The sequence below is a fragment of the Muntiacus reevesi genome, chromosome 1 (assembly GCF_963930625.1).
Source record: "Muntiacus reevesi chromosome 1, mMunRee1.1, whole genome shotgun sequence".
In the NCBI taxonomy this organism is placed as follows: Eukaryota; Metazoa; Chordata; class Mammalia; order Artiodactyla; family Cervidae; genus Muntiacus; species Muntiacus reevesi.
Window position 1 is genome coordinate 69,240,138 of NC_089249.1, and position 12,432 is coordinate 69,252,569.

Consider the following 12,432-nt stretch of genomic DNA (forward strand, 5'->3'; position numbering starts at 1 on the left):
TATTTTCAGTAACAGATTTATTGATAGAAGCACTCCATCCCATGTGTTTTGGGGAAACCAAAGACAAAGTGTGTTCCCTGCTGAGCCCCAAATATCTTTGACTGTAATATGGATATGAGACACAGATTGTTGTAATTGCCCAGATTTAAAGAGCTCTAGCATGTTAGAAATGGAAGGGAACTTAGAAATCATTTATCCAAATCCCTCATTCAGATGTAACCAAAGGCAAAAAACAAAACACACACACTTGTGTAGAAGAAAGAGATTAAGGGTTGAAAGACTGGTCCTCCATCTAGAAGATGCTGTTTATTTCGTGGAAAAAGAAGGAGGTTTGTTTTGTCTCAGAAAGATCAGGAAAGGCTTTCTTTTTTTTTTTTTTTAAATGTTCTTCATTGCTAAGTTGGGTAATATTTGTGAGAACAGGGACTTACAGAATGTTCTTCCAACAGAAATTATATGTCAGGGGAAGATGCTGTTCTCCAGGGAAAGGGACAATCCTTTTAACGGTCACTACTGACCTTGAAGAAAAATACTAAATGAGGTTAATACCAGAAGATCAGCTCTCACAGAACTATGCTGTCTGTTCCCTTTAGAACAAAGTAGGACTCCTTGTTTTTAATGTCTTTTAGATGCAAAAGAGTGTGGAGTCTGCACCCAACTCCATTCTACCTCTGATTGAACATATATAATAAGAGCTTCCTAGGGTTTCCATATGAATTATCTTGTGTTTAGATACAGTGAGGCCATCCCTAAAAGACAATTCAATTTACCAAAATATTTAATAATTTATCAAAATACTGGGTTTCTGCTTCTAATTCTTCCATGAACCTAATGGAAAGAGTGAGGGAGAGTCTTTCCACAGCTTCTATGCCTTTGCTTCTTCCTCAGGGGATAGACTGGGATTAACAAAGAAGGCTCCCTATCTTCTGTTTCCTTTGCCATCAATATCCTCAGAAATACCATTCTTTCATTTTCCTTCCCCTTAGCCTCAGAAGGATCTACTTTTTTTCCAAACCTCGACCTGTCCACTAGTCACCTTGTAGAAATGCTCATATCTCATTCATACTTTGAAAAGTAATTCTTACTGATTATTGCTTAGGTTACCATATCATTTGTCTCCCTTCCGATCACCCTCAACATCTTGAAAGAATAGTCTACTAATTGCTTCAACACCTTCAACTCCTCTGTGTGTGTGTGTGTGTGTGTGTGTGTGTGTGTGTGTGGCACTTATTCATGTCTGATTCTTTGAGACCCATTGACTAGCCTGCTAGACTCCTCTGTCCAAGGAATTCTCCAGGGGAGAATACTGCAGTGGGTAGCAATTATCTTCTCCAGGGGATCTTTCTGAGCCAGGGATCAAATCCAGGTCTCCTGCATTGCAGGCAGATTCTTCACTGTTTGAGCCACCTGGGAAACCCCTTCAATTCCTATTCACTAGAAAATTTCCTAACATTCTGCACCTACAACTTCTTAGAAATGGTGAACTTCAATTTATTTTCTCAGTCAACCAGCTAAATTAAAACCTGAAAGAAGCAAATGCAGCTCTCACTTCTGTTTCCTGCTGGCTCAATTCAGGAACATTACTGTTTCAGTGTAGATCTTTCATATATGTGATACAGATTGAAAGTGGTCATTCTCCCCACTCCATCCTCCAGGTTTACCAAATTAAGACAAGACCTAGTTTAAATTGGGAGATTAGGTTTGATATAAATACACTATCGTGTGTGAAATCACCGGGAAAACTGTGGTTTATAGCACAAGGAGCTCAGTCTAGTGCCCTGTGTTGACCTAGATGGGTAAGATGGGAGTTCTTAGAGCAGGGGGCATCTATGTTTACATACAGCTGGTTCATTTCCTTGTACAGCAGAAAGTAACACAACATTATAAAGCAATTATACTCCAATTTTTTAAAAAAATAGACACGCATAAAAAACAAACATAGGAAAAATAAAACCAGTTCATCTAGGATAACCTGGCAGGTAACATAAACACCTGACCATAATGCAGTATCTGATGCCCAGGAAACTCTCGGGGAAAAGGCTACCCACTCCAGTATTCTGGCCTGGAGAATTCCATGGACTGTATAGTCCATGGGGTCACACAGAGTCAGACACGAATGAGTGACTTTCACTTTGACTTCACTTCTCTCTCTCTCTTTGCAGTATATGTTCTTAGTGTGTGCACTCAGTCGTGTCTGACTCTGTGAGACCCCATGGACTGTAGCTCACCACGCTTCTCTGTTCATGGGATTTTCCAGGCAAGAATACTGGAGAGGGTTGCCATTTCCCCCTCCAGGGGGGTATGTTGTTAACCATTATGTTATACTGCTTCCCTGAAAGGCCATTGAAATACTTTAAAACAAGATGTTTTTAAAATTGCAAGGCAATAGAATAGGACATTGTATCTATAAAACTAGAAGTAAGATAGTTACTGAAATGGATCAAATAAAAATCATAGAAATTAAATTTATGACCATTACAACTTTAAGAAAGAAAACATCTCATTTTAAGATTAAGTAGTAGAATTATCACAGCTAAATTCAGAATTAGTGAACTAGGAAGATAAATTTGAGAAAGTACTTCAGAAAGTTACTCAGAAATTTTAAAGTGATGGAGAATATAAAAGTGAAGTAGAGAAAGGGATGATAGAATGTGATGCTCAACACTGTTTGTAGGAAGCTTCAAGAGAGAATAGAGACTATTGAGAAAAGAAGTAATATGTAGAGAATGGTTGAGAATTTCTAAAACTGAAGATGGAATCTCAGTTTAAAAAGTCCTTGCTATCAAGCAGTATTAAAAATAAAGCTACAGTACACCCTTTGTACTGAAATGGAGGAAAATTCTAAAGGCTCTCAGAGAGGCTGCTTACAATAGAGCAAGCACATTGACAGGAGAGTTTGCATCAGCGCCAAATAGAATCTGGAAAACACTTAAGTAAATATCTTCAAAGTGCTCAGTACAAAAGATTGTGAACTAGAAGTCTACAAGCAGCCTAACATTTTTTCTCTAGAAATACTAGGATTCTTAACATATACTCTCACAGATCCTTGCTGGAAGAAGTACAAAAGGGAGAAAAATGAATTACAAAGAAAAAAAATGGGAGATGAAAAGCAACAATAGACAAAAAAAATCAACATGACCTGAGAATAAACTTTCATATATAGTGACAATGAAATACTTTTAAGGGAAATAATAGCTTACTGTTTTATGGATTTTTTTGTTTTCTTTCAGCAATAAAATAATAACATGAGAGAAGTAGGTAGTGTATAGAAGCTAAGAATTTTATTTGAGGGGGAAGAGAGGAATATTAAGTAATGTTTAGACTGTTAAAATTTACTTAATATGTATATTAAAAATCTGTTGGTGACCTTTAAAATAATAGAATCTACAACAGTTAAAGGATAACCCTCTATGCAAGACAGAAAAAGAGACACAGATGTATAGAACAGATTTTTGGACTCAATGGGAGAAGGTGAGGGTGGGAAGATCTGAGAGAACAGCATCAAAACATGTATATTATCAAGTGTGAAACAGATCGGCAGTCCAGGTTGGATGCATGAGACAAGTGCTCGGGACTGGTGCACTGGGAAGACCCAGAGGATGGGATGGGAGGGAGGTGGGAGGGGGGTTCAGGATGGGGAATACATGTAAATCCATGGTTGATTCATGTCAATGTATGGCAAAAACCACTACAATATTGTAAAGTAATTAGCCTCCAACTAATAAAAATAAATGGGAAAAAAAAATAAAGTTAGCATACCTAAGGAAAAAAAAAAGTAAAGCATAATAGAAATGAAAAACAAGAGATATTTAGTGTCTCAAAGAGAAGATTAGAAAAAGGAGGAAATGTTCATATAAAACAGGATTGCAAAAATGCATTCAAATATACTGTTGAACACAACAAATAGGAAAAAAAAAAACTATACCTGCCAATTATTAAGGAACATAGACTACTGAATTTGAAACTCAGAGATATGCTTTTTTTTTTTTTTAATTTAAAAGAAATACTCAAAAATTATGAGCATTGGCAACTACTAACCAGAGCAAAGGTGACATAGCAATGCTAATGCCATATAATGTAGATTTTGGAGCAGTTTTTTTAAAAGAAACAGTGACAAATATTACATACAAATCTTTTTAAAAGTCACTCAAAAGGTATAGAAATCACGATTTTTCAGGCTTCTGAAAATATAGTTTCATAGTATACAAAGCAAATGCTGTCTCAATTACTAGAAGAAACTGAAAAATCCTTGTCATACTGGGAAGTATTCAAGTATTTCCCCTGAGGAACTGACAGGTAGATGTAATAAGTAAACACAGCAAAGAATTAATATAATGAACAATTACAGTAAACTGAGAAGTATTGAACCTTGCCTATATAGACCCAACAAAAAGAAAATAAACATTTTTCCAAACAGATAAAGAATTTATCTTGACTATAATGGAGTTGAATTACAGGCACAAAACAGAAAGTTTTTCTTTCAAAATTATGCTTCTAGAAAGTAAAATACAAAAACTAAAACTCACATTACTCAGTAATCATGGGTTAAAATGATACTATAATGAAAACTATATTTAGATAAATAGCATGCTAACACATATAATGAAAATAATGCAAGTATTTAGAAAACAATTTATGGCTTCAAACAAAAGAAAAACTAAATATGAATTATCCAAGTGTTTAAATTATAAACTAATTTTAAAAATACACACAATAAAATAAGCATTAAAAAATAGAAAATACAAAGCAATAAAATACAAAAGCAAAGTAATAAAATAGAATACAAAACAAAAGAGATGGTCACCACTAACTAAAATTAGTTCTCTGTAAAGGCTAATAGGGAGTAAATTTGTAAACAACAAAAATCAAATCAATAAAAAAAATCAAATTAATAAGCAAAAATATAGGAGACTATTTTTATGAGCTTGTTGTAGTGAAAGCCTTTTTACATAAGACTAAAAACCTTTTAAGTAGAGAAAAAAATTAGGCAAATGACAAAATCAAAATATACCACAGACAAAGTAAAATGATAAGCTACAAAAGAGGAAAATATATTTGTAAAACAATGGATTAAGATTAGAATATACACATAATAATCTATTTTTTTAAAATTTGAAATACTCTCAGTCTTATGAAAAAGTTGCAAAATTGTGGTATTCCTATATACATTCCACCCAACTTTTCTTAATGTTAAAACTTACATAAATCAAGTAAAATGTTCAAAACCAGGACTTAAACATTGAAAAAATACTAGCTTATTTGAATTTTTCCAGTTGTCCCACTAATGCTGTTTTTCTTATCTAGGATCTAAGCCAGGACCCCACATGGCCTGTCTCTTTTAGTCTGTGATGGCAGCTCAGTTTTCTTTCTTTTCATGACTTTAATACTTTTGAAAAACGAAGGCCAATATGTCTTTTCCTCTTTTTTCTATTTTATTTTGGTCCTTTGGTCCTCAATTTTAAAGTTTATGATAAGGGTTAGGGATATCAGCTCTTTGAGAATTGTGCTACAAATTTTCTCCCAGTTTGTACTTTCTTTTGATTTTGGTTTTGAGATTTTTCTCTTGATTTATGATTATGATTATTATTTTTTTAGCATATAAAATTTACCAATTTTGTTTCTTTACTGTCTTTGAATTTTGAGCACTGATTAGAAAGCCTTTCCTTGTACTGAGGTTAAGGAGAAATCTGCCCATGTTTCCTGCAGTGTTCAGGCTTTCATTTGTACCTTTAGATCTTTAATCCATTTGACCTTTACTCTTGAATATGAGGTATGGATCTAATTTCATCTTTTTTCCAAATGGCAAACCAACTGTCTGGCACCATTTATTATGTCTATTTTGGTCCCAGTGTTTTGATATATCTTTGTTTCATACTTAATTTCCCAGCATACTTGGATCTATTTCTGAACTATTTTGTTCTTCCTGTATATTTGTCTATTCATATACCCATGCGATACTATTTTAATTATAGAGGCTCTACATAGTATGTTAATGTCCTGATATTTATGCATATTTTTTTTTCCAAGTTGAACTTTAGTGTCTAGTTGGCTAACTACATAAAAAAAAAAGAAAAAAAAACCTTTTGGAATTTTTATGAGGATTGTATTAAATTTAGAAGTTAATTTAGGAAGAACTGACATCTTTAGAATGTTGAGTCATCCTAATCAAAAACAAGAATGTCTTTTCATTTGATTGACTTAACTTTCGTGTCTGCTAGAAATGTTTAAAATTTTCCTTGTGCGCAGCACTGTTTATAATAGCCAGGGCATGGAAGCAACCTAGATGCCCATCAGCAGACAAATGGATAAGGAAGCTGTGGTACATATACACCATGGAATATTACTCAGCCATTAAAAAGAATCCATTTGAATCAGTTCTAATGAGATGGATGAAACTGGAGCCCGTTATACAGAGTGAAGTAAGCCAGAAAGATAAAGACCAATATAGTATACTATTGCATATATATGGAATTTTAAGAGATGGTAATGATAACCCTATATGCAAAACAGAAAAACAGACACAGATGTACAGAACACACTTTTAGACTCTGTGGGATGTTTCGAGAGAACAGCATCAAAACATGTATATTATCAAGGGTGAAACAGATCACCAGCCCAGGTTGGATGCATGAGACAAGTGCTCAGGGCTGGTGCACTGGGAAGACCCAGAGGGATGGGATGGGGAGGGAGGCGGGAGGGGGGTCAGGATGGGGAGCACATGTAAATCCATGGCTGATTCATGCAAAAAAAGAAAAAAATAAAATAAAATTTTCCTTGTGTTAGTTTTTTATGTTTCTTACGTTTGTTCCCAAGTATTTAATCTTCTTAGTTTCTATTATAAGTGGATTTCCTCTGTAACATTGTGCCTTCTAATCAATGTTTTGTTAATTGTATATTATGATAACTTACCGAATATTTACTGTTTGAGTTAATTTTATCATTGATTCTTCAGGGTATTTGAGGTCTACTACATGTCTTCCACAAAAAGAGATGCTTTTTACTTTTTCTTTAACAACTTTTATGCCTCCAACTGAATTCCCTTGATTATTTTATATAATACATCTCTACAATATTAAGAAGGGCATCTTTTGCTTTATTTGTAATTTTTAGTGAAAACTTCCCATTGTTTCCTCATTGAGTAAATCCTCAATTTCTAATTAATGAGATTGGTAATGTATTTTGGGGACTATGTATTCATTATATGTATGTATATATTTAGATAATATAAATATATAAAATATGTAAATATACATATATTCTTGATAAGAAAATGTCATTTATCCATCAGTTTTTATTGAGTGTTCCAATTTTGTAAAAGACATTTCAATATCTATGGAGATAATCATGAATTTTGTCAGTCAGATTTATTAACATGGCATATGATACTACTGGGTTTACTGATACTGAACCAACCTTGCATCCTGGAATAAGTTGCACTTTGATACAGCATATTGTTTTCTCATGTTGATTCTGTTTGTAAGTATTTTATCTAATATTTTTGAGTGATACATGTCTATAATTTTTTTGTCTTTATCACATTTAGATATTAATATTAAACATACCCCATATAAGGAATTAGAAAGTTTTCCTTCATTTTTCAATGTGCTAGAACAATTTATAGGGCATTGGGGCTATCTGGTGTTTGAAGATTTAGTTGAATTGCCATGTGAAATAACTTGGGTCTTCTGCTTAAAAACTTATGACACTTTTTTGTAATGGAAATTGGACTGTTTAGGATATCTAACTTACATGAGGTCCATTTTAATAATCAGTGTTTCCATTGAAAATTATCCATCTAGATTTTTAAGTTTATTTGTGTAGTCTGAAAATATCTTATTAAAATTTTTTTCTTCTTTTTCATTGGTTCTTTCCTTGTTAATTTTTAATTATGCTGGTTGCTTATCTCTCTTTTTTGTTCATTTTTCTTTAAGCAAGGATTTGTTTACAAATTGGATTTACTATTTTTCTCTCACTGCCTCTTCTTCAATGTCTATCTTTATTGTTCCTTTTGAGTGTTTTGCTTCCTTTATTGTTCCTTTCCTCTATTTCTTTGCACTGATCACTAAGGAAGGCTTTCTTATCCCTCCTTGCTATTCTTTGGAACTCTGCATTCAAATGGGTATATCTTTTCTTTTCTCCTTTGCCTTTCGCTTCTGTTTTATTCACAGCTATTTGTAAGGACTCTTCAGACAACCATTTTGCCTTTTTGCTTTTCTTTGCCCTGGGGATGGTCTTGATCCCTGCCTCCTGTACAATGTCATGAACCTCCGTCCATAGTTCTTCACCAGCCTAGAGCCAGACATCCAGGAATGCCAAGTCAAGTGGACCCTAGGAGGCATCACAACGAACAAGGCTAGTGGAGGTGATGGAATTCCAGCTGAGCTATTTCAAATCCTGAAAGACAATGCCGTGAAAGTGCTGCACTCAACATGTCAGCAAATTTGGAAAACTCAGCAGTGGCCACAGGACTGGAAAAGGTCAGTTTTCATTCCAATCCCACAGAAAGACAATGCCAAAGAATGCTCAAACTGCCACACAATTGCACTCATCTCACACGCTAGCAAAATAATGCTCAAAATTCTCCAAGCCAGGCTTGAACAGTATGTGAACCATGAACTTCTAGATGTTCAAGCTGTATTTAGAAAATGCAGAGGAACCATAGATTAAATTGCCAACATCCGTTGGATCATCGAAAAAGCAAGCGAGTTCCAGAAAAACATCTACTTCTGCTTTATTGACTATGCTAAAGCCTTTGACTATGTGGATCACAACAAACTGTGGGAAATTCTGAAAGAGATGGGAATACCAGAGCACCTGATCTGCCTCTTGAGAAACCTGTATGCAGGTCAGGAGGCAACAGTTAGAACTGGACATGGAACAACAGACTGGTTCCAAATCAGGAAATGAGTACCTCAAGGCTGTATATTGTCACCCTGCTTCTTTACCTTATATGCAGAGTACATCATGAGAACTGTCAGGCTGGATGAAGCACAAGCTGGAATCAAGATTGCCGGGGGAAATATCAATAACCTCAGATATGCAGATGACACCACCCCTATGGCAGAAAGTGAAGCAGAGCTAAAGAGCCTCTTGGTGAAAGTGAAAGAGGAGAGTGAAAAAGTTGGCTTAACACTCAACATTCAGAAAACTAAGAAAATGGCATCCAGCCCCATCACTTCAGGCAAACAGATGGGGAAACAGTGGAAACAGGGACAAACTATTTTGGGGGGGGCTCCAAAATTACTGCAGATGGTGACAGCTGCCATGAAATTAAAATACACTTGCTCCTTGAAAGAAAAGCTATGACTAACTGAGACAGCATGTTAAAAAGCAGACATTACTTTGCCAACAAAGGGCCATCTAGTCAAAGCTATTGTTTTTCCAGTAGTCATATATGGATGTGAGAGTTGGACTATAAAGAAAGCTGCGTGCCAAAGAATTGATGCTTTTGAACTGTGGAGAAGAATCTTGACAGCCCCTTGGACTGCAAGGAGATCCAACCAGTCCATCCTAAGGGAAGTCAGTCCTGAATATTCATTGGAAGTACTGATGCTGAAGCTGAAACTCCAATACTTTGCCCACCTGATGTGAAGAACTGACTCATTTGAAAAGATCCTGATGCTGGGAAAGGTTGAAGGCAGGAGGAGAAGGGGACAACAGAGGATGAGATGGTTGGATGACATCACTGACTCAATGGACATGAGTTTGAGTAAATTCCAGGAGTTGACAACAGACAGGACGGCCTGGCATGCCGCAGTCCGTGGGGTCACAAATAGTGACTGAACTGAACTGATTATTCCTTTGGTAGTTTTCTGAGCTGAGGGTTTAATTGTTTTCACTTTTTCATTTTAACCATTAAAAAATTTGGTGCTGTGAAAAAAAAAAGAAATTTTGGTGCTGTAATATTTTCTGATCACTACTTTATAAATGTGCATATGTGCGAAGTCGCTTCAGTCATGTCTGACTCTGTGAGCCTATGGACTGTAGTCCGCCAGACTCCTCTGCACAGGATTCTGCACGCAGTAATACTGGAGTGGGTTGCCATGCCCTCCTCCAGGGGATCTTCCCGATCTAGGGATCAAATTTGTGTCTCTTACTTCTCCTCCAATGGCAGGCTGGTGGTAAAGAACTAGTGCCACCAATGTATCTCATAGTAATTAGAACAAGTGTTTTCAGATTATTGTTTTTTAGACATTCTGTAATTTCAGTTTGTGTTTCCTCTTTTAATTCAAAAATTTTTATTATAATAGTAGAAGGACCTTCTTCTTTTTGTTAGTTGCTTCTAATTTTATTTCAACGTGATCACAGAATGTTGAATTCTTTCTTTCTATTTAATAAAATTTATTTTCTTTGTAAACTGCTGTTTGGCTATTTTTGTGTGTGTTAATATTCCACAAGCATTTAAGAAGAAGGGATATTCTCTGTCATTATAATTTAGAGTTTGATACAGAAGAACTAACTTTTGTTTTTGTGGTTTTGTGTTTTGTTTTTGTGGTAATGTGTCAATGTCTGATGCCTTGTGTGTTTCTGTCTATCGGAAAGGTGGTTGCTGTGTTATTTGGAGTAAAAAAAAATTATAATTTAAAAATTTCCATTATAAATTATATTTTTGAGCCTTAAAAGGTATTTATCTTTGTCAGGTTTAATACTTTTTTTTTCTTTTGGCCACACCATGTGAATTGTGGGATCTTAGTTCCCAGACCAAGGATTGAACCTGGGTCCTCTGCAGTGAATGTGGAGCCTTAGCCACTGGACTGCCAGGGAACTCTGTTTAATACTTTTGACTTGAATTCTTTCTCTTATATCAGAACTACCTCCCATAATTTCCTGTGGGCTTCACATGTCCATTATCCCCTTGTCCATGTCTTTATTTTTAACCTTTCTAAATGACTTTGATTTGGGTGTGTTCATCATAGACAATATTGGGTCTCACCTTATAAACCTAGTGGGAACTTTCACAGTTTTGATTAACACATTTGACCTCAACTCTATCACAAGATTCTATGACTAAGTGTATTTTGTAATACATTCTATTTTTTATTGGGCTTTCCTGGTGGCTATCCATTCCACTATTCTGGCCTGCAGAATTCCATGGACTCTGTAGTCCATGGGGTCGCAAAGTGTCGAACACGACTGAGCAACTTTCACTTCACTTCACTATTTCTTATGCTCTATAAAATCTGTATTCTTTGCTATTTAATCTATATTTTTTCTTTAATTTTGGTATTTAGGAGAGTTGGTAGTTTTGTCCTCATAGCTACCTTTGTTCTCATATGATTCTTAATGTCTTTCATCCCGTTTCTTATTTAACGTGTTATCTGGCTTGTCAGATATTATTAGTCTTTAACTGATCACCTATACAATAATCAGTAATCTAATTCAACTTTTTTTTTTCCCATTTATAGTTTCATTATTTATGTGAAGAATGCTTGCACATAAATACTGAAAGTCCAAATACTAAGATTGTCTAAAAAGTGAGAATGCACAACTAAAGAAAGAAAATAACTACTTTGACCAATACAAATATGAACAGAAGCTTGAATTCATCAGTAAGCAGAAAGGTACATGCCAAAATGATTTTTTTTTTTTTTCGCCTGGCAGTGATAAAAATTCAAGTCTGGCAAATGTTGAGTACCGAGGAAAATGAGAAGAAAATAATGCAGTCAAGCATTTCTGTTGGGGGACCTAAATTAGTCTGACCACTTTATAATTTTGTAATATTAAATTTCATGATCTAGCAATTACACTTTGTGAAATACATTGTAGATAAACTGCTCTAAAACACATAAACAGCAACATTAATTGAAGTATTTCTGTGAGAAGTAAATATTGAAAATGATTTAAATATTCAAGTTGGTCTATAGAGAAACACAATTATATATGCACATGATAAATTAATTAAATTAATTAAAAAACATACATTAGAGGTAGAGTGTAGCCTCCATACTTTCAGTGTTAATATCAATGCTTCTTAACTCTCAACAAGTCATGTTTATTTAAAATATCAGTGTTCCCTCATTTTTAAAATGATAATAACTACACAACATATCTCATGGTTTTATTGTGAGAATTAAATATATAAATGTATGGAAAGTGTTTTTAAAAGTCTTTGGTTCATAGAAAAATAATCCATAAGTGTTAGATATCACTCCAATCTAAAAATACAAGGAATGCATAATTTTAAATAGAAATTAAGATGGAGATTGTGTTATGTTTGTTGTTTAGTTGCTAAGTCATGTCTGACTTTTTTGCGACCCCATGGAATGTAGCCCACCAGGTTCCTCTGTCTATGGGGTTTCCCAGGCAACAATACAGGAGTGGATTGCCATTTCCTACTCCAGGGGATCTTTCAAACCTAGGGAACCTGTGTCTCCTGCATCGCCAGGTGGATTCTTTACTGCTGAACCACCAGGGAAATTGTACCATATATAA